The following is a 24948-nucleotide window of genomic DNA, read 5'->3' as shown; positions in this document are numbered from 1 at the left end:
CTTTATTGGGAAAGATTTGCACTAAAATGCTGACAAATTTTAATGAGGGTTTTTTCCCAATGCAAATTGCTGCAGAAACATGGTACTGCGAATTTAAGAACAGTACACTTGAGAATGGAAAAGGATAAAGTTTTTCCCATCCTTGTTCTATGCCAAACAACTGCACACGGCTTATCTATCCTGATACAGACATATTTTTCTTAGCTGTTTTGGAATCTTGCCTCAGAGATGCAGCTCCTACAAGAAAAAGGGCCCTAGATACACCTCAGGACTAAATTTTGTTTGGTTCACAAGTCCACCTAACTTGCACTTCCTGAAACAAAAAGCACAATGAAATGGAGCCATCCTTTGAAATTCAAACTTCTTTGGATTTTGCCATGCAGTTCTCCAACCCAAAGAATATGTATGCAAATGCATATATATATATATATATATATATATATATATGATGGTTTAAATCAACAGATTCATTCATCCCTAATATAAAGGTGCTATTGTGTGCCACAGATTTCGTGACTGCATCACACAAGAGGATACATTACAATATTGGGAGCATGTCAGTGACTTCTTGAAAAACACAGGGCTTAACTATACTACAAGCCTAATCCGGTTTAACAGTCATTCCATCGCTACAGGGAATAATAGCAACTGTAGAACAGTGAGCCAGGGGGCTTGGAATCTTTAGCAGACATGGTGTCACTACCCTTACTAAATTCCCAGGATTCTTTTGGGGAAGCCATGACAGTCAAACGTAAAGGAAAGCAGTTTCCCCCCTAGATATTGTTTCCAGGACTTACATCTGAAGAGATAAGCGGGAGATTGCAGCTGGCGAGTTAAGTTTCCAATTGTCTACAGCTGTGTTGTGTCTCTCTAGCTTCTGCTAGCAGAATAAATAAATGAAACTATGATGAAGGAACCAGTTCCTTGTGAAGTTGGACAGGCATGGCCTTTTAAGTAACCAAGCACTGTCAATACCGCCCCCAACATTATTTAGATATGCTAAATCTAGGCACATGGCAACCTGCAGAGAAGTTCAGATTTGTACATGCAGAGAAGGGAAGATTTTAGTAGTAATTTAGACAAGAGCAAGCATATGGATGACACCAGTCCGGACAGCAAGCAAAGCTTTCCAGTTAACTCCAGAATTCTAATTTTAGCTTTTAATTAAAGCAGGGGTTCCCGACCAGCTCTTTGCAGACCAAGCTTCATTCAGGTGGATTTTGGGTTGACGGTAAGGAGCAGCACATTCATCGCACTAAATATTCATATTGCTTTTTAATTGTATTTTTATTGCTTCTTTTACTTCTTGCACTGTGTTTCACAGTGTTACCATCTGAGTTTGATGGATTCTATGGAATTCAAATGGTCATTCAATAAATATAACACATAAGAATTAAAAGAAGCAACAAAATACATTTAAAAATCACACAGCAGCTAGCAAAGCACATTACAATTGTTTCAACAGGCGGGCGGGGGGGGGGGGACATTAAGTAGCGTACTAAGACCCTCAGCAATTTTCAGGCGACTCATGGGGGGAAAGTTTGGGAACTATTGCCCTAATACATACAATCCTGTATGCAATTTTTCTGTATGCTTGTTACCGCAAGCCATTTCCCATGACAGAGTGCATTTTTATACAGTGGTGCCCCGCAAGACGAACGCCTCGCAAGACGGAAAACCCGCTAGACAAAAGGGTTTTCCGTTTTTGGAGGCGCTTCGCTAAACGAATTTCTCTATGGGGTTGCTTCGCAAGACGAAAAAATCTTGCGAGTTCAGTTCCCGCGGTTTTTCCCCGCTTTTTCCGCCCTTTCCCTAAGCGCTAAGCCACTTATCAGCTGTTCCGCTGATAAGCCGCTTCTCAGCTGATCGCTAAAAGCAGCTAGACCGCTAATAGCGCTAATCCACTAAGCTGTCAATGGGCTTGCTTCGCAAGACGAAAAAACCGCTAGACGAAGAGAATCGCGGAACGGATTAATTTCGTCTTGCGAGGCACCACTGTATGTTATTTTCATGAATATATGCATTTTCAGGCACACATTTCCCTAATTTACACATTTTGGTACCCAGGTTTTTGGTTCCTGCAAAATTCAGAGAAGTACAGATTTCAAAGGGTAGCACCTGCTTTGGCTCACTATTGATTTTGAAGTGAGAATTAGGAAGGATCACCTTTAAATGAAAACTGAACTGAATTTCTCAACCTTACTCACAGATGGGGAGCAGAGCTCTAGTCAAAAGGTGGGAATGGCTGTGGGTTGCCAGTACACAGATCTAGTGGCATGGAGATGGGGTGCTTAGCACTTGTCATTCACAGAAACCTGGGCAAGAGAGGTGTGCTTTGGGAAGAATGTCTCATTGAGTTCTTGTCAGAGGGGATTAATAAAGGAGAAAACATTCTCCTGAGTCTTCAGGCAATGTTCAAGATTCACATGTTGGGCTTTCTTTGCACAGGGAGAATAGTGTTTGGAAAGAGCTGATAATTCTCAAAGGAACAGAAATATTTTCCCGTTGCTTCTGCCAGGGATTACAGCCAGCTACAAAGTATGTTCTCTGTATTGGCAAACAGGTATGTTTGCTTGCTACAGATTCCCCAAATGTATGCAGTTAGTCCCTACTAAGAGGGCAAGCAGACCTCCATTTTCTGTATACTCCATTGGGCCACTGGATCTGACAACTTTTGAAAATCCAAAAAGAGGGAGATTTAGGTTTGCTTCATGGCCATATATTCTCATCCTCTCAATCTATGAGGAAATGGTGGCCAAACCACTCTCCTGTGCCTGAACATATTTACTGGTATGTATCTTATTCCCATTCTTTTAAGGCTGAACAGTGGATGTATGTCTTCTCTGTCCTTTGCACATTATATGCTGGGGTGTCCCCCCCCCCCTGCATGGTTTGTCCTCTGAGCATTTGATCAGAGAATTTTAACTTAATTAATTTGCTCTCCCCTCCAAAAAGGAGGCCACTGCCTTGTAAAAAGTTCAACTCTGATCTATCAGCTTGGCTTCAGCAAGGCTTATTAAGAGCAGAGCTTGGCAGATCAAAGCACTTGCCAACAAACCTGAGCTGGACTGCAAAGCATACTTCACATGGCGCATTGCATGGCACTTTGCAGCATAGCTGGGGTCCTTTGTAAAGCTCTTTCCTAATTCCCCGCAAAGTGTTAGTTAGCTTGCAAGACCTGAGCTGTAGAGCAGTTTGCTTTGATCTACCAGAGGCTAAAATTTCAATTTCAAACAACACTGAATAGGAAACTTCAGTAAGTTTCCGAAAAATAAGGAGAACATGTCCAAATTAATAGAGTAGTTAGAAAACCAGAGTTTACAGTGGCTGTATGTTCTACATACAGGGTGTGTTAGTTTTGCAAATAACCCCTTCATTTGCCATGCACATGTCTTCTGTGACTTGTCACCTGCTCTATGTATAATGTGTTGATTTATTTCAATGATTTGTCTACTGTGCTGCCTTAATCACAGTCATCTCTAAGCATGCTATCGGAGACCCAGCACGAGTTAAAACGAAACACCAGTTTGTATAAAATTTCATCTGCTGGGTTTACTCCCTTCCTCTTCTGCCTGCTGAAGAGCCCCATGAATCTCAAAAAACCTGCCTGTGTTAAGTTGGCTAATAAGTATTCTAGTCTATATACCATGTATCTTCTTACATTTCATGAATTATTTTATGGCACAGTGTGTCAAGGGATGAGAGCTGTGAGATTCAAATGGGCATCAGTGATGATAATATGCTCTTGTATTTATGGAACACCTTTCACCCAAGAGACCCTCTTGACTTCATCTGTGTACCTGCCACTCTACTAAGATGCCTGGGCCTTTGAAAGCAAAGCCTGTGGCTGTTTATACCTGGCACATGATCCACACAGGAATAGAAGCCCACATCCCCATCACTACATGTGGAGGGTTTAAAAGCTACTGTGCGGCTGATGAAGGAAGAAAAGAGAACACTGGGGAACTAAACACAACACCATTGATGAAATTCAATGGTTAGATCTGGGGGAGCTCACCTAACCGAGAGCATCTTCAGCTGAAGATGCCCAAATTCACTTCCAAATAAAAAAGATTACACTAAATTGTTTCATTATGCAAATGAAGGTGACATTATGCAAATCAGATGCTTTGTTTTCCTGACTGTGACACACTGAGTGTTGTTTAGCTCTTCAAAAACAGACTTGATTTATTGTTGCTTAAAAAAAGAAGAAGAAATTAAAGGGATAAACATGGATGGGAACAAGCCAGCCAAAGGTAAGTGCTTCGAGACCCACCAATTTCAATGGGAGATTGAAGCATGTTTTTATGTATTACCGAAATCAAAAGCGATGGAGCTTGTTTGCTGAAGTTGTTTAACACCAGCAGCAACACGGCAGATTACACCCGAAGTGAATGGCAAATGTTTTTAATTTCCACACCACATACGAGATTTTTGAGAATTTATTTTGCTGGATCGGATTCAGCATCCACATTAGCCCTCTTCAGGTGTTGCAAAAGTCAGTTCATTCAACATGCAAAGGGAAGAGTCCCTTGCATTGCTCTCAATAAGTTGGAGGACTAATGAATGAAGCAGGAAAACTGTGTGCTTGTGGAGGCTCCCCACATGTTTTAAAATCCCTGGAAAAAACATGTAGGGAGTCTCCACACATCCAGGAGGCTCCCTGCTTGATATGTTTGCCTTCCATTTTTTGCAAAGTGATATGAAAGGTGAGGAGGAGGGGCAGAGCTTGCACACTTCTCCCTGGTGTGTTGAACAAACTGTAAAGAAAGCATGGCTTGATATAATGAGCTGGCTGTGGTATTTGCATCAAGACCAAATCCAGCCTTCTGTAGTGAACAGGCAAGAACTACCCGACAGCTAAGCCTGGAAGATGGAGTAGCAGGCAGCACTTTTGAGTGGGGAGCTATTTGGGTCCTAAACAAATGAACATTAAGTGGTCTTGAGATAACTACCGTTTTGCACCAAACCTGCTCTATTCTCCTAATATTATAAACATTTGATACATAACCGTCTGCATTGTTGCAACTGAAGCATCCATGTGCAAGAGCCACACCTTGTTAACGCTTCCACAAGACCACTGAGGCTGACAGACAGGAGCCTACAGAAAACCCTGTCCCCAGAGCCTGTACAGTCAGAGTCAGGACCCTCGTGGGCACCTTCCCCTGATCCTGAGCAACCAAATGCCACCCACCATAGTGTCATAGTACCTCATTGGTCCAATAGTGCAGGCAGTATACCAGGCAGGTGGTAGGAATGTATAACACCAAGGTTGCAGGTTTGATCCCTGTATGGGACAGCTGCATATTCCTGCATTGCTGGGGGTTGAACTAGATCAGGGTTTCCCTGCTGTTGTTGGACTACAACTCCCATCATCCCTAGCTAGCAGGACCCGTGGTCAGGGATGATGGGAACTGTAGTCCAAAAACAGCTGGAGACCCAAGTTTGGGAAACCCTGGACTAGATGGTCCTCAGGGTCCCTTCCAGCTTTACAATACTATGATTTCTATGCCCATCTTCAGGCCAGAGGGTTTAAGAATTCGAGTTTTCCTCAAGGGGTGGAGCTTAGGAGAGGCAGTCTGCTGGCAGATAGTTTAAAAATGCTCAGGTTGTCTTCAATCTTTTTTCAGATAAATTTGCCCACTTGGAGCTCTCCATCGGCCTGCCTTGTTCAGGGACCAGACGCTACCTGACACCAACTCCAACACGTGTATCCCCCCCCCCCAAAAAAATGAGAGCCTGAACACTATGACGCCTTAAGACTACAAAACCCATGATGCAGTACAACTTCAGACAAAAGGCAGGTGGACAACAGCTGCCGTTACTGAAAGGAAGTTAAAAGTTGAATTACATGGTGCAGATGGCACCTGAATTCAAATAGGCATCTGGGTTTGCTATGGAAATCTACTGCTCAAATTAAAGAGACAGGACTCAAAATGAATTTTCTCTGATGGGGTTTTGCTGTGCTGTCTAGACTTGGCAGCAGCGGCTTAGTGTGCTTTGAGTTTGCTGAACTTTGGTACCCTCACTGATTTGGTGACTTTCACTAGCTGTGCTGGCTGCTGTGCCCTTTCAATTCTTTGCCAAACTGATAATCTGTAAATTGACAGGGGTTCACAAAAGCAGAAGAACTTCCAGTTCCCTTTCTCGCCAACACAACCAACAAAGGAAATGAGTACTGCAGAGGTTACCTTGAACATTTCAAAGACTGGAAAAGGGGAGATAAAACATTACGATAATTTTCAGACCCAGCCTAGATCGCAGGAACACAGCAAGGTGCCTCATACTCATTTCACACCATAGCTATTAATAAAACTATTCCACTATTGTGCTGGAGAGGCTGTAATAGGTACAACATTTCACATGTGGTGGACGTTTGAACATAAAAAGCTTTTCTGGCAAAGAGTGTTTACAGAAATAAGCTATATTACAGGCCAACATATGGAATGTACCCCAAGTTTGAGATTGTTAACTATTTAAAAAAAAGGCAACCTGACATTTGCTACAAAGAACTACCGTATTTTTCGCTCTATAAGACGCACCAGACCACAAGACGCAGCTAGTTTTTGGAGGAGGAAAACAATAAAAAAAAATATTCTGAATCCCAGAAGCCAGAACAGCAAGAGGGGTCGCTGCGCACACATTTCCCCTTATTTTTTAGGAGGGAAAAAGTTAGTCTTATAGAGCAAAAAATACAGTAATTACTTTTCGTTTAGTAGCGCAGAACTGGAAAGGATTGGAACAACTGTGCATCTCTCATTGGAAACAGAATGTATGGCCTATCGCTGTATCAGAAAAATTAGCAGAGAGATTACATGCATTGAATAATACAAATGATACAAATGATATAGATGATTTTGTTGAAATGTAGCATCCCTTTATAAAACACTTTACTGATAACCCTGAAGAACGGCAACTACCCAAATCACAGGTTGGACTTTGGCAAGCTTAACTAGATTGATCTGTCCTGGAGGAGGGCAAGTTGGGAGTTTTAGTTTGGGAATTCCATACATCTGGAATTTCCCAGACATGTCCAGGATTTGTCCGCCGAAAATAGCACCCGGGCGGTATTTTCAGAAATTGGTTAAAATGTCCGAAAAAATCCAGGCACATGGCAGCCCATATTGGAAGTGTTGCTTTTTTGGTGAATCCCCCCCCCCCAAAGGCTCAAAAACTTAATTTTGCAGGGGGGGGGTGGGTTGCAAAGAAATGGCTCAACAACTTAGGCCAAAACAAAACAAGCTCAACAACCCGAGTCTCCAGGCAGGGGACACCCCCCCAAACTACCTTGAGATGCCCTGGTTTGAAACTGGGGCCTTCTGACTTCCGGGTTAGCACAACTTTGGATTTAACAGTGAATACCTTCATTGAATTTGATAAGGACAAGGATCTGACGCAGGAAGCCTACTTAACTGGACAAATAGAGAAATCTGAGAGCTTTGAGAATTTGGAGAAGGAGATATATGTTGTTTCTGAAGAAAAGGAAGGGGGAGCCGTAACTTTGCAGATGTCGAAGGAGAGCAGTAATTTGAGGCCTGACATGATGGTAATAAAGGAAAATAAATACCTGATGTAGAAAGTCCGGCCTGAATTGGAGAGTGAAAAATGGAGAGATCTCCTTATGTGGAGATCTGAAGACCTAAGGATTACAAATTTGATCAAGGTGGAAGTTGGAGCTTTGGGGACATTTGGATTTGAAAGGAGTATGAAACAGGATCTGGAATACCCCATAGGCTTTATCTTTAAGTATGAAGGCCTGGATGGAAGAAAAGTGGATCCTGTTGGGCCGGAGCTTCCCCGAGATTTGGTTTTCAATATTAAGGACTATCAAAAAGACCGGCAGAGAGGAAGTGAAAGAGAATTAGGAGCCTCGGACGTAAGATCTCCAGGCTGATTGTATACTGAGACTGATAGACACATGTTGGGGACTGAAACCGGGAAGGGGGTATGGGTGGAATAGAAATTGGGAACTCAAAGGGTATATAATTATAACTTGTTTTTCTTTTTGTCTTGTTATCTGTATGAAAATTGGGAAATTCGTGGAAGGGAATTTTGGTCGACCTTAGAGAAATGACTTGAAAGGTTGAAAGGACTTGCTGAAATAAAAAAATTGAATTTGAATACAGAAATGGGAGGTGTGGGGAGGTCAATAAAATTAGTAAAAGGGAAGTTATTATGTAAAGGATTTAAATTGCTTTTTTCTTTTTTCTTTTTTAATGATTGCATTTTTTTGTATTTTTTTGTTTTGTGTTGTATTGTGTATTTTTTGGGGGTTTTTTGTTTTTCTTATGTCTTCTTTGTAATCTTTAAAAAATCTGAATAAATATTATTATTTTAAAAAAATGAAACTGGGGCCTTCTGCATGCGAAGCAGTTCCTTGGCAAATCCTGCTACAGGATTTCAGACAAGGGACATTCCAAGCTGTAGTTGGAGGCACTTGGGTCCTTCTGCATACAAAGAATGTGCTTTTTCACAAACCTATATGGCCTTGGATACGAGGACAATTATTTTTAAAGCTCTACACACACACACACACACACACACACACACACACACACACACAGCAAATAAGGGAGACCACCTTCTCTCTCCACAGCCCACTCTTTTTCAACATCAGGACTTAATCTGAGGGTTGTCATACATGCCAAGGACTGACCTGGACCAATCTGGATGGTCACTGTGTTTATCCTATTATGGATGCCCAATATGCAGGATTCTGCAAGCTTAGCTTGGAGATGTATCGTCACCTTTTAATATAAAACTGAATCCTGACAGGGTGGTCTTTAGTATGCTCAGCCAGTGCTGTACAGTGGTACCTCGGGTTAAGAACTTAATTCGTTCTGGAGGTGCGTTCTGAACCTGAAACCGTTCTTAACCTGAGGTACCACTTTAGCTAATGGGGCCTTCTGCTGCCGCCGTGCCGCCGGATCCCGATTTCTGTTCTCATCCTGAAGCAAAGTTCTTAACCTGAGGTAATATTTCTGGGTTAGCGGAGTCTGTAACCTTGTTACGGAGTCTGTAACGCTTGTCTGTAACCTGAGGTACCACTGTACTTTAAAAGAAGGGGAGAGAAAGGGGAAGAGAGGGAACCTTTTTGGAATCTGAGAGGTTAGGGGAGTGTTGTGTTCCTGCACAATGGTTGCAAGAGGCCCGGTCTATCTACCCCATCAGAGGGTGCAAAACTCCACTCAGCAGTTGTTCATCCGAATGTTCAAAATATCTGCCCTTCTCTCTGCCAATTATTTATATATTATTTAGCCAATATATAGACCACTTACTAGAGGGCTAGCCAGCGTGGTGCCCTTCAGATATTTTGGATGACAACTCTCATCACTCTTGACCATCACTCTTGACCATCAGCCACGCCATGTAGGGTTTTGTTACCTTCCCCCTCAGATGATTTTTATGAGGGCAACATTGAGGCTAAGGGCTCACCTACACTTCCAATTGTCCCATGCCTAGAAAGCATGGATCCAAGCGGTTTTCCACTCATCCCATGTTATTTAGGCATGGATCCAATAAGTTTTTTGTTTGCCTGGCCGCTTTCCCCAGGAAAACTCACTCTTCAGTGCCGTGTCTGAGCAAATGTCAATCTGCAGAAAAAACCTATTGACATCTGTTCTGATTCAGAGGTAAACAACTGGTTTTCCCGGGGGGGGGGGGTTGAGTGGCAGGACAAGAGGAAGTGTGAACAAGGAGGAGGAGGATGGAGGAAGCTGGCAGGTGGTGTAAGCAAGAAGATAGGCCCATGGGGACTGGATGAGGGTAGACTGAGGTTGGTGGGGCAGTTCTCCATTTGCTCTGATGGACCAGCCTCCAATAGCAGCACCTGCTACACAACCAGAGAGCACTACCCTCAGAAGGTAGGCAAGGCAATACAAAGCAAGCACTGCCATAGGGATGAACAGATCAGGCTATTTCCAGGCTCTGCTAGTTTCACATAATTTTGCTCTGAGCTATTTCTTCACAATTCAGGGGTGTAGGGGTATGGGTGTGTATTTAACTGCATGGAAATTCAGATTCTTAAATATGCATTTTAATCTAAAGTACTATTTTTAATATGCATTTTGTTACCTTTTTTGAACCAAGCATTGCGTTGCAAGATTTGGAGGACAACTGTGTTCCAATCTGCATATTATTAGCCCAGGAAGCATGACTCTGGCTGGTCCATTTAAAATTTAGGATTAAACAAAGTTTTCAAGCATTCCCCGTTTTCCCCAAGTTAACTTTGCTAACAAGCAAAATAGCGGTAGCTGGCAGTGTTCTGTTAGGCCTTGAACAATGTAAAACAGTGGCTTAAAAATGTTACAAGACAGCTCAGCACGAGTAAAGACTTGAAAATGCAAATACAAGAATTGTCATAATCACACAGAGATGGAATAGTGCAGCAAACAAATCCCTAGTGGTTTTAATTTACTTTCGCCCAGGGATTTATTTTTTTATTACAGAACTGGCTGCCATAAAGATAAAGCTCAGTTTGGCTCACAAAATGTGCAGCCCTACATTTCTCAGAGCCATTCAACATGCCACATAGACTGAGGAGGCAGACTGAGGGCCCCGATTCATGATGTATTTGTGGTTTGGGAGCTATTCAGTTTCTTCCCATGCTGCAAAGTTAACTCGAGGAGTCCTAGGCTGTGTGGAAGGTTGCCGTTCTTAGAGCTCCTCCCCTCCCAGATAAACTGGTACCAACCTTAGAGACCAACTAAGTTTGTTCTTGGAAGTGTGCCTGCACATGAAAGCTTATACCAAGAACAAACTTAGTTGGTCTCTAAGGTGCTACTGGACAATTTTCTTATTTTTATATATATTTTGACTGCGTCAGACCAACACGGCTACCTACCTGAATCTGGTACCAACCTGGCATGGCTTAAAGCTATAGTGTGAGCTGTTTCCATGAAGCTTGGAGCTACTTGTGTTACCTTTGCTCCGTGAAAAGCAGCAACAATGCAGCAGGTTCCACACAGTAAAGTTAAAAATCAAAATGGGAAGGGCTATACCTCTGGGGTAGAACGTCGGCTTTGCATGCAGAAGGTCCAAGGTTCAGCCCTGGCATGTCCAGATAGGGATGGGAATGTCCCCTCTTGGAAACCCTGGGGAGCCACTGCCAGTCACAGCAAACAATGCTGAACTAGATGGACCAATAGTCTGACTCAGTATAAAACAGCATCCTATGTTCCTAAGGGGACTTGAGGTGGCAGAACTCTGGACTGTACCACTTCAGGCCACCATATCACTTGGGAAGACAGGCGAACTAATGTCAGTGTACTGGAAGAAGCAAAGATCACCAGCGTTGAAGCAATGATTCTTCAACATCAACTTTGTTGGACTGGTCATGTTGTGCGGATGCCTGATTATGGTCTTCCAAAGCAACAACTCTATTCTGAACTTAAAAACAGAAAGCATAATGCTGGTGGTCAACAAAAGAGATTTAAGGCAAATATTTAAAAATGCAGTATGAACACTGACAACTGGGAAACACTGGCCTGTGAGTGCTCCAATTGGTGAACAGCCTTTACCAAAGGTGTTGTGGGCTTTGAAGATGCTCAAACTCAGGACAAAAGGGAGAAACATCCTAAGAGGAAGGCATGCTTGGCAAACCCTCACCGTAATCAACTCCCACCCGAAAACCACTGTGGAAGGACATGCGGATCCAGAACTGGCCTCCACAGTCACTTACAGACTCACTGTTAAAACTGTGTTCATGGAAGACAATCTTACTTAGCTACAAGTGATATTGGAATGCTCTGTGCTTATGCAATCCCTGAATTAGCACATTAGCACACAGTTTTGGTATAGCTCTCTCCCTGTGTGTACTGCATGCTGGGAACTTTTATGTGGGGGAGCAATCAAAATAATAAACCCTGGGTGCTTCCACACTGCAGAATAGCCAAAATTTATTTACTCGCTTTCTACAGCGCATCTGCATGATGGTGCAATCAAAACACATTCCTCTCATGCTTTCCACGTTCAGTTTCCATTTTCCCATCCACCCAAAGCTCAGACTATATTGCAGTTTACCCAGGTGCAGGTGGTCTGTTCAATAGTGTTCCTGGCTGGTCACGGCCTGTATAGAGCTATTTCCTTCTCTATTGTCCATCTCTCCTGTCTAGGAAGCAGCTCTATCATTTTCCCTTTCCCAGAAGTCTGGACTTGCAATGGGGATCAGAATCAGGAGTGCAGTGGATGGCAGAGGGAGTGGGTTTAACCTCCACCCACCCAAATGAAAATTTCCCGGCACAACATTTGGTGCTGTGGAAATAAGAACTAAGCTACAAAGTGGTGATGATGATACTACTACTACAACAACAACAACAACAACAACAACAACAACAACAACAACAACAACAACAGAATTGCAATTTTAGTTTTAAAGCAGAACATGCATTATTGGGTGCTGCTAAATTGTCCATGTCTGGAAGCACCAGCTGACGTGCACACATGCACTTTGAAGTGGTACAGTCCAGAATAACTGAAGCTAGCCCACATGATCACATCAGAGAGAGTAGAGCCTCAAAGTCAGAGGACACAACCGCCGAGGGAGGCTCAAGGCTCTACAGATTCTTTCTTCTCAGAAACAAACCATCTCCATTCCCCTGCTGCACTGGGCTATTTTTCATGTAAACATGAAAAGGAGGAGGAGGAGGAGGAGGAGGAGGAGGAGGAGGAAGAAGAAGAAGAAGGAGGAGGAGGAAGGAGGAGGAGGAGGAAGAAGAAGAAGAAGAAGAAGAAGAAGAAGAAGAAGAAGAAGAAGGAGGAGGAGGAGGAGCAGCAGCAGCAGCAGCAGCAGCAGCAGCAGCAGCAGCAGCAGCAGCTTCTCAGGAGGACCCAGAAAGGGAGGAGGAAGACACCCTGACACAATTAAGCAATTCTCAAATCCCATGCAACAATCCCTTTATTGTGCCTGCTGAGAAACAACTTCATTATATCTGCCTGGTTAGATAAGGCAGTTTTTTCTGATGCCGCCTCCCCATGTGCCTGTCTCCCCTTTCCCTACCCCCACATTGCTGCACCACTGTGTCAGCCGATATTACGCTTGCCAACTCTGCCGTCTCGAATATTTTGTTGCTGGAGGCTTCAAAATTGGCTTGGGAACAGAAGTGGAAGGGAGGTGTGAGGCAGATGAAGGGACGAGGACTCCAAATTATTTTGTACTGCACAGAAGCTCTGCCCAACCTAAGTCCCTCTTTAGTACCGGTATATACACACACCCTTTCCCCTGCTTGAACCCATAAATCCAACTCTTGCACGCATTCCACCCCCAAGAGGTCCTGTCCTCAAGCCAAGCCATCCTGTCTAGATTTCTTGTCTCTATGTTTCACACTCCAATGTTTAGAGGTGGGGTTTCAGGCACAGACATTCTCAGCCATGCCTGGGGAATGCTTTCTGGTTTTCCATGGGGAGGGGCAGGGACACAGAACCATTTCAAGGGGAGGGGGGTCTTAGGGTTGTCACCTTTTATCTAGCAGGGCTCCTGTACCTTTAGCAGCGGCGTTACATACAGAAGTTTAGTGGTCAAAGCTTTTCCTGGCCTGGAGATATCAGTGGCAGGAGAATCAATCAGTTGCTAAATGTCTGTCTGCCGTGTAGCGACGCAGCCACACCATGGAGTGGAAAAGTGGTGGTGAAGTTCAATTTTAGCTCAAACTGAGTTCTGCTCATAGTCTTTTCTTTTTTTCTTTATTTAAAGCACTGCCCAATTTCTGCCTCCCAGTCCTCTGGGCTTTTCCAGATGACCTACTCGTTGAGCTTTAGTCCAGATTTCTTCCCATAAAGTTTGCATGGCAGTTATATAACAATGCCTGCTCTTCATTGAGCATTAATTCAGATTTGTCTGCACAGAGGTTATACAACAGTGCACCAAGCAACTGGTACCCCACGTTTTCCTGTATATTTTCACGTCACTTTCCTTACTTTTTAAAAAAGTACATTTTGAAGGAGGAGTGGTTTCGCTGTGCAACAAAGGCAAATCCACTTTGACTGTGTTACCGAAATTTGTCATTATATGATTGAATCCCACCTGCAACGCAGCCAGTCTGGAAGCAGCCATGACCACTTGCTAAAAGCCAGAGATACCACACAGTCAATGAAATCAAGCAGCCGTCAAATCAACTGATGCTTTTGGATTGCACTCAGTAGTGATCTAAGAATTCCACCCGTTGTCATAAATGCACATTCAAATCAGTCCATGTCCCTAGAGGTATGTAAACTGATGCAGCAGCTGCTGACAAATCAAGGGAACTTGCAGGGAGAGAGAGAGAGAAAAATGGTTTGATGCCTTTTTTTCTGGTAGAGGTAGCTATTCCAAGCCAAGTGTTAATTTGCTCTTGTCTCCTGATCTGCAGAACAGCCACAGGCTCTAGCTTGGAAGAAATACTGTCCCCCTGGAAGGGAAGATCACGCTTCCCTGAGCAAAAGCCCAGAGAGTTATTGAATGGCTTCAAGCACTTTACCACCAAAATCACCCACCCAATACAACCCCTTCCCCTCATCTCTGCCCAGTTTCCCCTCTCATTTTCAAACCCCCCACCTCCACAAACATAAAACTGAAGTTCTATAGTCATGGAAACATGCCAAAGACACGTCTTCCACTATTTGTTTAACATATCCCTATCCAATTTTCCTTTACTGCTATAGTGCTTTCAAGCCACTCAAACACACAGCTCTCCTCTACTGTATATAGAAAAATATCAAGCACCTCCTCAGCAAAGCCAAAACATGAGTCAAACAATCAACCCACACCCCAAAAAATACCCCATGCCCCCCAATTGCAAACAAACTAACTAACTAACCAACAAGTGACAACTTTGGAAATGCCAAAGCAATACATCTGGACCAACCAATAAATAAAACACTGGATACAAACTATGCGGCTCAGATTCGTGTTCTTCCCTGCATCCCTGTCCCAAACTGCAGAACTCAAAATTTTGTGTTCACAGCTCTGAACATTGAGCCACCCAAATAAAGACAAAGAAATTGTCTTTCCACTTGCGCTGAATCTGGTTTTGCCACAAACTCTGGTTTCGCCATCCCATCCCAATCACTATAATACACAATCCGAAAGTAAAACGAAAACTGAAATGTTATGTTGGCTATCTGCAAATCTTTTAAGCGTCTCAAGCAAAGGCATGTTAGTAGCGGTAACCACAGCCCCAATGAATCACTACTGAAAGCTCAAGAGCCAACCCAAGAACCCCCAAAACAAAACAAGACATCAGAAACAAAGCCCCCATCTCACCCACCCCATGACAGCAACACTTCTCTGACCCTGCATCTGAAGCTTCTTTTCTCCTGTCCCAAAGGGCGACTTTCACAAGCTGGGGCTCCTTGACATCTCTCAGCAGACACAGTTCTTCAGCAAAGCCACCACCAAGTGACACCCGGTCACTGAACAATGTCCAGCAGCTGCCGTGGGATCCCCGGTCATCCCTCCTTCACAGCCAGTTCCGTCACATTTTGCTAAGATAACAGCCTGGAATGCGTTCAAGGCAGCCGGAGGGCTGGCAGAGAAACCATCTCCTGTGTGGTTGGAGAGCATCCCTTTGAAGAAGATGCCAAGAAGTCAATCTGTGCAGTTCCCACCGGATGCCTACCAGGGAATTTTGCTGGTGGGATAACTCCATGTATCGCCCCCGGGGCCACAAAGTTCTGTGGGCAGAGATGAGGGAAGGCATACAGGCTTTGAGGGAAGCTAGTGGCAGAGCCAGACATAGCTAGACTGAGCGGTCATTTGGCAAATGAATTAAAACCTTGATGCTGGAACACTGATCTGGATTAATCCAGCATAATCCTCCTTTAAAGGCAGCCTCTAAGTGGTCACCAAATGGCAGCACCCCCACCCTATTGGGCAAAGTTTGCTCCCAACTTTTCAGCTGCTAATGGGGAGGGTATAAGGGGCTCCAAGGGGCAGTGGCTGTGGGAGTTTTCCAGAGAGCCAGAAGAATCTTCTCATGCATAAGGAAACTTTTCAGATTTGGTCTGATCAATAAATAAAACTTGAGGTATCCTTACAAGTACAGAGGGTGTAGTCATACACAGCTAGGGATGAGGAGTGGGGCGAATTGTAGAAATTCAATCCAGCTTGCATTTAGGGCGAATATACCTAATCCACAGGGCAACGCTGTGGGTTAAACTACAGAGCCTAGGGCTTGCCGATCAGAAACCGCTTGCTGCGATTCGAATCTCCGCAACAGTGTGAGCTCCCGTTGCTTGGTCCCTGCTCTTGCCAATCTAGCAGCTCGAAAGCACATCAAAGTACAAGTAGATAAATAGGTACTGCTCTGGCGGGGAGGTAAACAGCGTTTCTGTGCGCTGCTCTGGTTCGCCAGAAGCAGCTTAGTCATGCTGGCCACATGACCCAGAAGCTGTATGCCAGCTCCCTTGGCCAATAAAGCGAGATGAGCACCACAACTCCAGAGTCATCCGCGACTGGACCTAACAGTCAGGGGTCCCTTTACCTTTACCTTTATACCTAATCCACAATTTGTGAAACAATATGTGAACAGAAGCACAGCCATGCCTCAACATTCACAAATCTTTGGATTTCGCAACACGGTTCTCCAGCCAAGTAATGAGTGCATATAGATATAGATATAGATATAGATATAGATATAGATATAGATATAGATATAGATATAGATATAGATATAGATATAGATATAGATATAGATATAGATATAGATATAGATATAGATATATAGTGTGGTACCTCGGGTTACATAGGCTTCAGGTTACATACGCTTCAGGTTACAGACTCTGCTAACCCATAAATATTACCTCGGGTTAAGAACTTTGCTTCAGGATGAGAACAGAAATCGGGATCCAGCGGCGTGGCAGCAGCAGGAGGTCCCATTAGCTAAAGTGGTGCTTCAGGTTAAGAACGGACCTCCAGAACGAATTAAGTACTTAACCCGAGGTACCACTGTGTGTGTGTGTGTGTGTGTATACCGGTATGTATGTATGTATGTGTGTGTGTGTGTGTGTGTGTGTGTACACACACACACACACACACACACACACACACTAATGTAAAATCTGCATTAAAAAGTATATATGTCCTGAATCTCTGTGTACCTGGAGGTAAGTCCTGCTAATCACACATTCATAGTCCCAAAAGCAACACCAGTACAAATGGTCAAATAGCGGTCCAGGTCCAATACAACATGCAGGGTCTGAAGTCAAACCGTAAGGTCAGGTTCCCTCCTCTGCAGAAGATCCAGGGTTGGAACACCTTGGTTCAGTCCTGAAGTCACAGTCCAGTGGAGTTCCCAAAGCAGCCAGGCCATGGCCCATCAACAGAGAAAGTTGAGCAGACATAGAGTCTCTGCCTTGCTTCCCCCTTATCCTTGATTGATGCACCTGAGCTTGCTTCAGCTGAGCAGCTGTGCCTCTCCACATGACAAAGCATGTGATCCTGCCCTGCCCTGAGCCTAAACCAACCGACTGACCACAACTTCCTCCCAGAGCTAACGGGTCTCATGTTCTCCACCTGATCTACTAGTGAGCTCGGCTGGGTTCCCTTGCCTGCCTTAATCTCCTGGAGTGGACTGACGGCTCAGAGCCCACAGTATCCATGGAGACAGGGGCACCTCTGGTTCTGGTGAGACTGACTCCTGCCCTTGGATCCTGTGAACTGTTTACTACCTCCTCAACATCCTCTGATGTGCCTTGAGTACCTCCTAAGTACCCTAATCCTCCCTTCCCCAAATTCAGCTTGTCCCAGTGTGCACCAATCACAGCCACACCCCTCGCTGGGATCCTCCTCCCCTTCCTCAGTGTCCTTATGAAAATATATGAGTGAAAGAAACCCAAATGGGGATCTTTCCAACAGAAGGGCAACGTCCTAACAACAGACCATCAGAATGTGTTTGATATATCATAACTGGGAAGGTAAATCAAAACTTCATATACAATCACTAATCCAGGTCTAGGCAAAAGCAGAAGATAATATCCATTATTACATACACAGCCCTGTTCTAAATGATGGCAAGGCAAAAGGAAATAGTTGCAAGCCTCCAGGATAACACAAAGAGATTCTTGGGGGGGGGGAATCAAACCCAGTAGTTTCAGACACAACAATGTTTACTAATCCAGGCTTAATGCCTGAAGCACATATTGAGGAAACAGTTCAGTGCAATATCCTTCCCAGAGCCGATGGGAGGCTGTTCCATCGACCCGTTTCAAACTGGATTCATACTCACAGAGATTATGCTTCATATACAGGAGGCTGAACATCCAGCCATGTGGTCCCAAGTGAAATCCCTTGTTGGTTCAGATTAGCACAACTCAGGGCTGACTGCTGTAGTTCTTTAATTCCAGATTCCCCTTGAACATTTGCGAAAAAATATGGCTCCCTCCATCCCTCCCTGTCTTGGAAGGAAGATGTGCCATTAGGGCTGCAAAAAGGGATGCTGATTCGTGGTCACCAAAGGTTTTAAACTTTAACCCGCACCCCAAATCATAGTTCCATGTAGAATTGATGTTTTCATACCGACACCTTAACTGCGCAGTCTTGTGCTATTTTACAACACAGCTCCATCCATCAGAAGCCAGACTGGGCAGCCCCAGAAGCCTATCAGATTTCATCATGTTAGGGAGGGTGTGTGGGAAGAGGCATCACGATCTACACAGTGTGAAATCTATAAAAGCAGAAAATCCTTTCCCTGGTGAATCATTGGGCAACTGCTTTCTTTGAAGGCATCTGATGCGGCAAATGCAAAGAAAAGCACAGCGTTAAAAAGAAGCAGCAGAAGAGAGAAAAGAAAAGAAAAGAAAAGAAAAGAAAAGAAAAGAAAAGAAAAGAAAAGAAAAGAAAAGAAAAGAAAAGAAAAGAAAAGAGAAAAGTTTAGCAGCTGGAAAGCAGTTGGGAAATGCCAAAAGCCTTCTGATCATTCCACACTTCTCCAAGTGGAATGGGTTGCCCCAGTAATCCAGAATGTACCTTCAGCTTCTAGGCTGTCGTGAGCTTTCCATGACAGATGAAGTATGCATCTGCACAGCTTTCTGAAGCATAACTGCCAGCTCTAAGGAAATTCTGTTATGTATCCCCCAATTCCCCCAATAGTGGGAAGTCTGAGGTGGAGGAAAGCTACAGGATTTAGTGTCCTGTGGGAGGGGGATGTAGTTATGATGCCTTTTATTTACATGTTGCGTATGAAGGAGCACACCACCAGAGAACGCGAGTCCACAAAGGAGAATTGGTTCTCCAGAGCAAACAGTGCACCTCTGGGGACACACACACACACACACACACACACACACACACACACCTGACTCCTTCTTACAAGCCATGTAACAAACAGTCCTATCTTCCTTGCCAGCTACATCCCAACTCTGTTCCAGACATACAGATATATGCACACACAAGCAGCACAATTATCCCCAAACTCCCATCAAGCTATTAGGCATGCAGGAAGAAAACCTGTAGCAAACACGTAAGAATATATCAGTCCTACTTGATCACACCAATGGCCCACCTAGGTCCCTTCCACGTATTGATCATTCCTCCTGATTTGTCTGTGGGGAACTTAAGACAACCTTGCCTTAAGCAATGGTTGACCCACACTTTTCACTGTGCATTTATTTCTCTGACACTCTCCTTACCACAAGAAGTCTGTTTTTGGGGGGAGAAGCAGGATCATTGCGCAAGAGCACAAATGCTCCGAAGCATTTAAGATGCTGGAAAAGCCAGTCTCTTTTTGCAAATGCATCACAGGCTGTGTACACATCTGAAGAAGTGCGCATGCACACAAAAGCCTATACCCAGAACAAACTTGGTTGGTTTCTAAGGTGCTACTGGACATTTTTTTGACATTTTTTATTTAGGTGTACACACCGCCAGCTTAAAATGCAGATAGGTTGCTCGTTTTCTCAATTTGGGCCGAGGCTGGTTGGGGTGGGGTGGGGGATGTACCAAAACAGTATTTCACATGAAATGACAGGCTAGATGCAGCATAGGTATGGATTATGGCTAATGGATTATGTTCCTAAACTGAGGGTGGAATCACAATGCACGCAGAGCAAGCAGGGTTGTACATGCAACTACAGCCACAAGTGAGTTCCTGCACACAGCCTATCCTCATCCCGACAGTGAGGTGTCGCCTGGAACGCTCTGGTCTGGGATTTGCCCTGTTGCCTTGGAAACCCCATTGCCAGGCAGCAAGCGCAGAGCGCCAGATGTGCGGTCCCTTTGCCGAGCTCCCTTGCGCTATTCAAATGGTGACATCAGGACACACCTGGAAATGAGCCACTCAGACTCGCTCTCTGCTTGCTGCAGGTGACACTCTCCTGCAGCTGCCAGGCCTGCGCGGCTGCTTTGTGCCAAAGGCACAGCTTGCTCTGTGGCAGCCGACTCCGCCTCTAGAGGTGATGTGCTCCTTTCCTCTTCCAGAGCTGCGGAAAGCTGTGCCACTGGCTCACATTTCCTCTTACCCCGCATTAGTCACAACGAGCTGTCAGATTCCAGCAGGTGGGCACAATTAGTCTGCCTCTAGCCCTTCCTTCTCTACCTATATTAAAGATATAAACATGCTCAGGACCACAGTGGGGTGGGGTGGGGGTTCACACCTTGCTTCAGGTGTGTGAATGTGTCTAGCCCTGGTGCAGAAAAGATCTGAAAGTTCTGCTCTGCATGCTCTCATCAGAAGGTAAAGGTTCTGGTGCATCCAATGGCGGAGCCTTATTTAATTAATTTTATTTATAATTTTTCATAATCACATACACAAAGCAAAACATTTTTTAAAAATCAACTTCCCTTCCTCCTGCTTCAATGGTTCCTGCCGATTACCCCTCGCTGCTGCGTATTCTAATTACTCTGTGTTTTTCTTTTCTCATTTTATCTCAACGCAATTTTTACTGCTGAATTTAATCCTGCTAACTTTTTTTAAAAAAAATATTTTTTTTAAATTTTATTTTCTCAAAACAAATATCCAATATCATTGTTAAACATACATTTTCCAATTTCCCCCCCTCCCTGTTGACTTCCCTCAACTACCATTTCTGATAAATTCTGCTGTTTATATACAATATTATGTTATCACATTGTTATGCTTCTTGTTCTCTGTAAATAAAATTGTAAATGTTTATTTAAATCCTGCCAGCTGGACCATTTCTTTGTGTTGTTTCTGCAAATATATTGTAAAGAGTTCCCATTCTTTTTCAAAGTCATTATTGTCCTTTTCATGTAGTTTGTCCATTAACTTTGCTAACTCTGAATAGTTCATCAACTTTTCTTGCCATTGTGCTTTTGATCGTACTTCTCCGTTCTTCCAATTTTGAGCTATTAAGATTCTTGCCGCTGTTGTAGCATACATGAATAATGTCTTTTTCTTTCGACAACTCTTGTCCTAAAGTACCTAACAAAAACGCTTCTAGTTTTTTAACAAAAAAAAATCTAAACACTTTTTTTAGTTCATTGTATATCATTTCCCCAAAATTTTTAATAATCTTACAATCCCACCACAGTAATCCTGCTAGCGTTTTAACCTGTTGACAATGATTCTTCCAATATTCTAAAAACGTTTTCCAATCTTCCTTAAATAGCCTTTCCTCTGGATCTCTTATTCTGTTGGTTAGGCTCGCCAATTCGGCATATTGCATCATTTTCATCTGCCACTGCTCCCCCCTCCATTTCTGGCCATATTCCATTCAGGCTGCCCCTTAGTTGCATAGAAAAACAGACTCCAGTTACGTAGTTTTAAGCTCAGGACTTAAATGAACTTATGGGGGGGGGGCTTTTTAGACAGTGATATGCATTGCTTCACTTACTTCCAAATGTGGTTAGCTGGCCATGCTGCATTTGGGATCCCTCCTGCTCTTTCTGCTGAGCAGGACTCTGGACCTCTGCCTCAAAGCCCTGCCCTGGCAGCTGAAGTTGGATGCATCTCCTCTCCCCTTTCTAAATAAGCTTATTGAAAGAAGCAGCGTGGACAAAAGTGAAAGATGTAATCCTTTCAAAACAAAAACATGTTTCTAGTTCTTATGGTACAGGGAAGTGATTTTCAAATGTTGTTCTGGGGAAGACTGGGGGGCCCTTAGAAGCCTAGCAAAGCTTTCTCAGTAAGAAGGATCACTGACGGTGGAAATATCGCCAGGAAAGATTGCTGAATCACTACCCACAAGGAGCGCTTGAAGAATTCAGTTCCCGTGGGAAATGAATTCCAGTGGGAACTGGCTCAATCCACATCTCCTGGACTTAAGTAAGGATCAGAACATAATTATCCTTCAAATTTCACACTTCTCCCCAGTCTCCAGTGCAGTTCTTGGCTCAAACTATCACGCCAATATGTGATAACAATGCATATGTTGGGATACATTTAGAAATGCATACATTTGATGCATATAAATGATGTATTTAAATGTGAATTTTGTGCAGATTTTTCAAATCCAAAGGCAGATTAATAAGGCAGGGTGGACTTATGAATGAACACATGCAAAACTGGGTGTTAGTGTCAGGATTAGCTAACATGGTGCCATGGGGCTGATGGGAGATGTAGTCCACAATATTTGATCTTATTTAGTTAAAGCATTTATGTATTGCTTAGTTCTTTAATATTTATATAAAAATCTCTGCAGTCTAAAAAACAACCAATGCATCATGAAAGCATTACAACAGAAACACAACCTCAAGCCAGCAAAACAGAAAAAAAACATACCCTCTAACATTCCACAGAGGAAAATTGGGACGTGCGTCTTTCAGGTCTGCGCTCTAGCAAGAACCAAAACAGAATATCTCACATGAAAGCATATAAAACAAACTCAGAAGGTTCAAAGATTTAAAACAGGTTCCAGTCTTATGGGTCAGGGAAAGCCTGCGTGAAAAGCTAAGTCTCTACAAGACATCTGAAGCAACTTATGGCTGCTGCTTCACACATGACATCTGGAGGGCATCCTATTGGTCTGTGCTATATGTTCCGAATGCTGACCAGATGGATTGCGTACCCGTTGAAGTTTCAGAACCATCTTCAGTCCCACGCAGAGCAGAATGCAATAACAGCCTCGTCTAGATGTAAGCAAGGCACGTGGGTGTAAACTGAGGCAAGCTCTGCTTTCTCTAGACAGGGTCACAGCTGGTGAACCAGCCTAAGCTGGTAAAAAGCATTCCCAGCCACCAATGGCATCTGCTCCTTCTCCATAGACATGTGCTGGGCCTGGGAAAATCCCAAAGGCGCAGCCTTGAGGGGGAATGCAGCCCCATCCAAAACTGGTTGGAAACCTCCATCCAGATCAGTCGACTTCCTAACCCAGAGTACCTACATCTTTTCTAGATCAAGCTGCCATTTGTTTGCCCTGGTCTGTTCCAAAACCGCCTCCAGACAGGGTTTCCAGTGCCTCGCTAGGATTAGTAAATGGGAAAGAGAGGAAGAGCTGTGTGTCATGCACATGCTAAGATGGCAATCTGCCTGAAGATCATATCTCCCAGCAGTTCCAAGAGAGCCAGTGTAGTGTAGTGGTTAAGAGCGGTAGTCTCGTAATCTGGTGAACCAGGTTCGCTTCCCCGCTCCTCCACATGCAGCTGCTGGGTGACTTTGGGCTAGTCACACTTCTTTGAAGTCTCTCAGCCCCACTCACCTCACAGAGTGTTTGTTGTGGGGGGAGGAAGGGAAAATTGAATGTTAGCCGCTTTGAGACTCCTTAAAGGGAGTGAAAGGCAGGATATCAAATCCAAACTCTTCTTCTTCAAAAACAAACAAACAAACAAACAAACAAACAAAAACACAAGGGACAAAACAGAACCCTGATGTACCCCATTCCACAATAAATGGCTAATGTAAAAGAGCCCACCTCCTTTGCAGATAACTATGGGAAATATGATCATTGTCATCTTTTTTTTCAGACTACATCCAAACGTTTATGTTTCCTACCATAGGACACGTGTTTGGTAGGAGTGTGAATGCAAAGGGAACGTTGGCATCAGGGTACAATGTCACTACTTTCAGGTATTTCAGCTATTTTCACATTCAGGATGCACAATTGAAGTTGACTCCCTTCTGCATCAAACCCATTTCCCCACCCAAACTGGATTTATTTATTGTTTGTGATAAGGACAGGGAGGCATGGGGTAACACCTCCTTGGTGCAACGTTGTAGAAATCAAAGCAAAACAAATCAGAATGAATGCTCAATAAATAGCCGAGGTCAACTAACCTCCACGCAGACTTTGTGCAAACAAATCAGGACGGAAGCTCAATAATAGCAGGTCACCTGGAAATGACCTAAGTCTGGAACCGGGAGCAGAGGCAGGGACGGCCAGCGTGGGGCTGATTGCCTGACAAAGGCAGAGGCTGGAAATGCCGCAAGAGACACACTGCTGGATGCGGCTTAGGAGCTCAAGGGAGATCAATCTGATTCCAAACGAGAACCTAATGTGCAGCCATCATATCGGCTTCATCTTGGTGACTAAGTGTGTGATGATGGGAAAGCCAATGCATTTACAAGTGGACGTTCTAAACACCCCAGGTTATAATTCCAGCGTGCACACACTCCGACAGATCTGAAGATCAGTATTTACATTTTATAGGCCCCATAGTCATAGATCTAGGCACACGAGAATGATGTTGCGTGACTATCTCCTCCTGCACTACATTCAGCTGATAATGTGCTCTGCAAAATAAGTAAATAAAAATGAAATCTGAATATCTAATTTGTGATTTTGCTAACAAAAACAGCTGCAATGTGAAAGTTTGATTTGCATATACTTAAGGCATATTATACCTGCATGTTGGTGAGTAAAGATTTGGGTAAGCAGCTAAATCAAACAATAATTTGCTTTGATTTTACAGTGGTACCTTGGGTTACATACGCTTCAGGTTACATATGCTTCAGTTACAGACTCCGCTAACCCAGAACTTTGCTTCAGGATGAGAACAGAAATCATGCTCCAGCGGCGCGGCAGCAGCAGGAGGCCCATTAGCTAAAGTGGTGCTTCAGGTTAAGAACAGTTCCAGGTTAA

General features: G+C 43.8%; 1 protein-coding gene across 10 annotated transcripts in view; it reads right to left on the bottom strand.

Moving 5' to 3' along the window:
* SRCIN1 (SRC kinase signaling inhibitor 1) overlaps positions 1-24948 on the bottom strand; it is a 275973-nt gene that overhangs the window by 65179 nt on the left and 185846 nt on the right. The window contains exon 1 of one of the 10 annotated variants that reach the window (XM_081837576.1): positions 17098-17354. The exons of 7 other annotated variants lie outside the window; for them this stretch is intronic. The gene's annotated coding sequence lies outside the window, so the exon portion shown is untranslated. Of the gene's footprint in view, positions 1-15242; positions 15618-17097; positions 17355-24948 lie in introns of those variants that run through there. 2 more of the 10 variants (XM_081837575.1, XM_081837587.1) reach the window with 2 other exon arrangements.

The sequence above is a fragment of the Podarcis erhardii genome, assembly GCF_964252035.2.
Source record: "Podarcis erhardii genome assembly, chromosome: 13".
NCBI classification, from domain to species: Eukaryota; Metazoa; Chordata; class Lepidosauria; order Squamata; family Lacertidae; genus Podarcis; species Podarcis erhardii.
The sequence above is the reverse complement of the archived record's forward strand: the minus strand, read 5'-3'. Positions and strand labels throughout refer to the sequence as shown.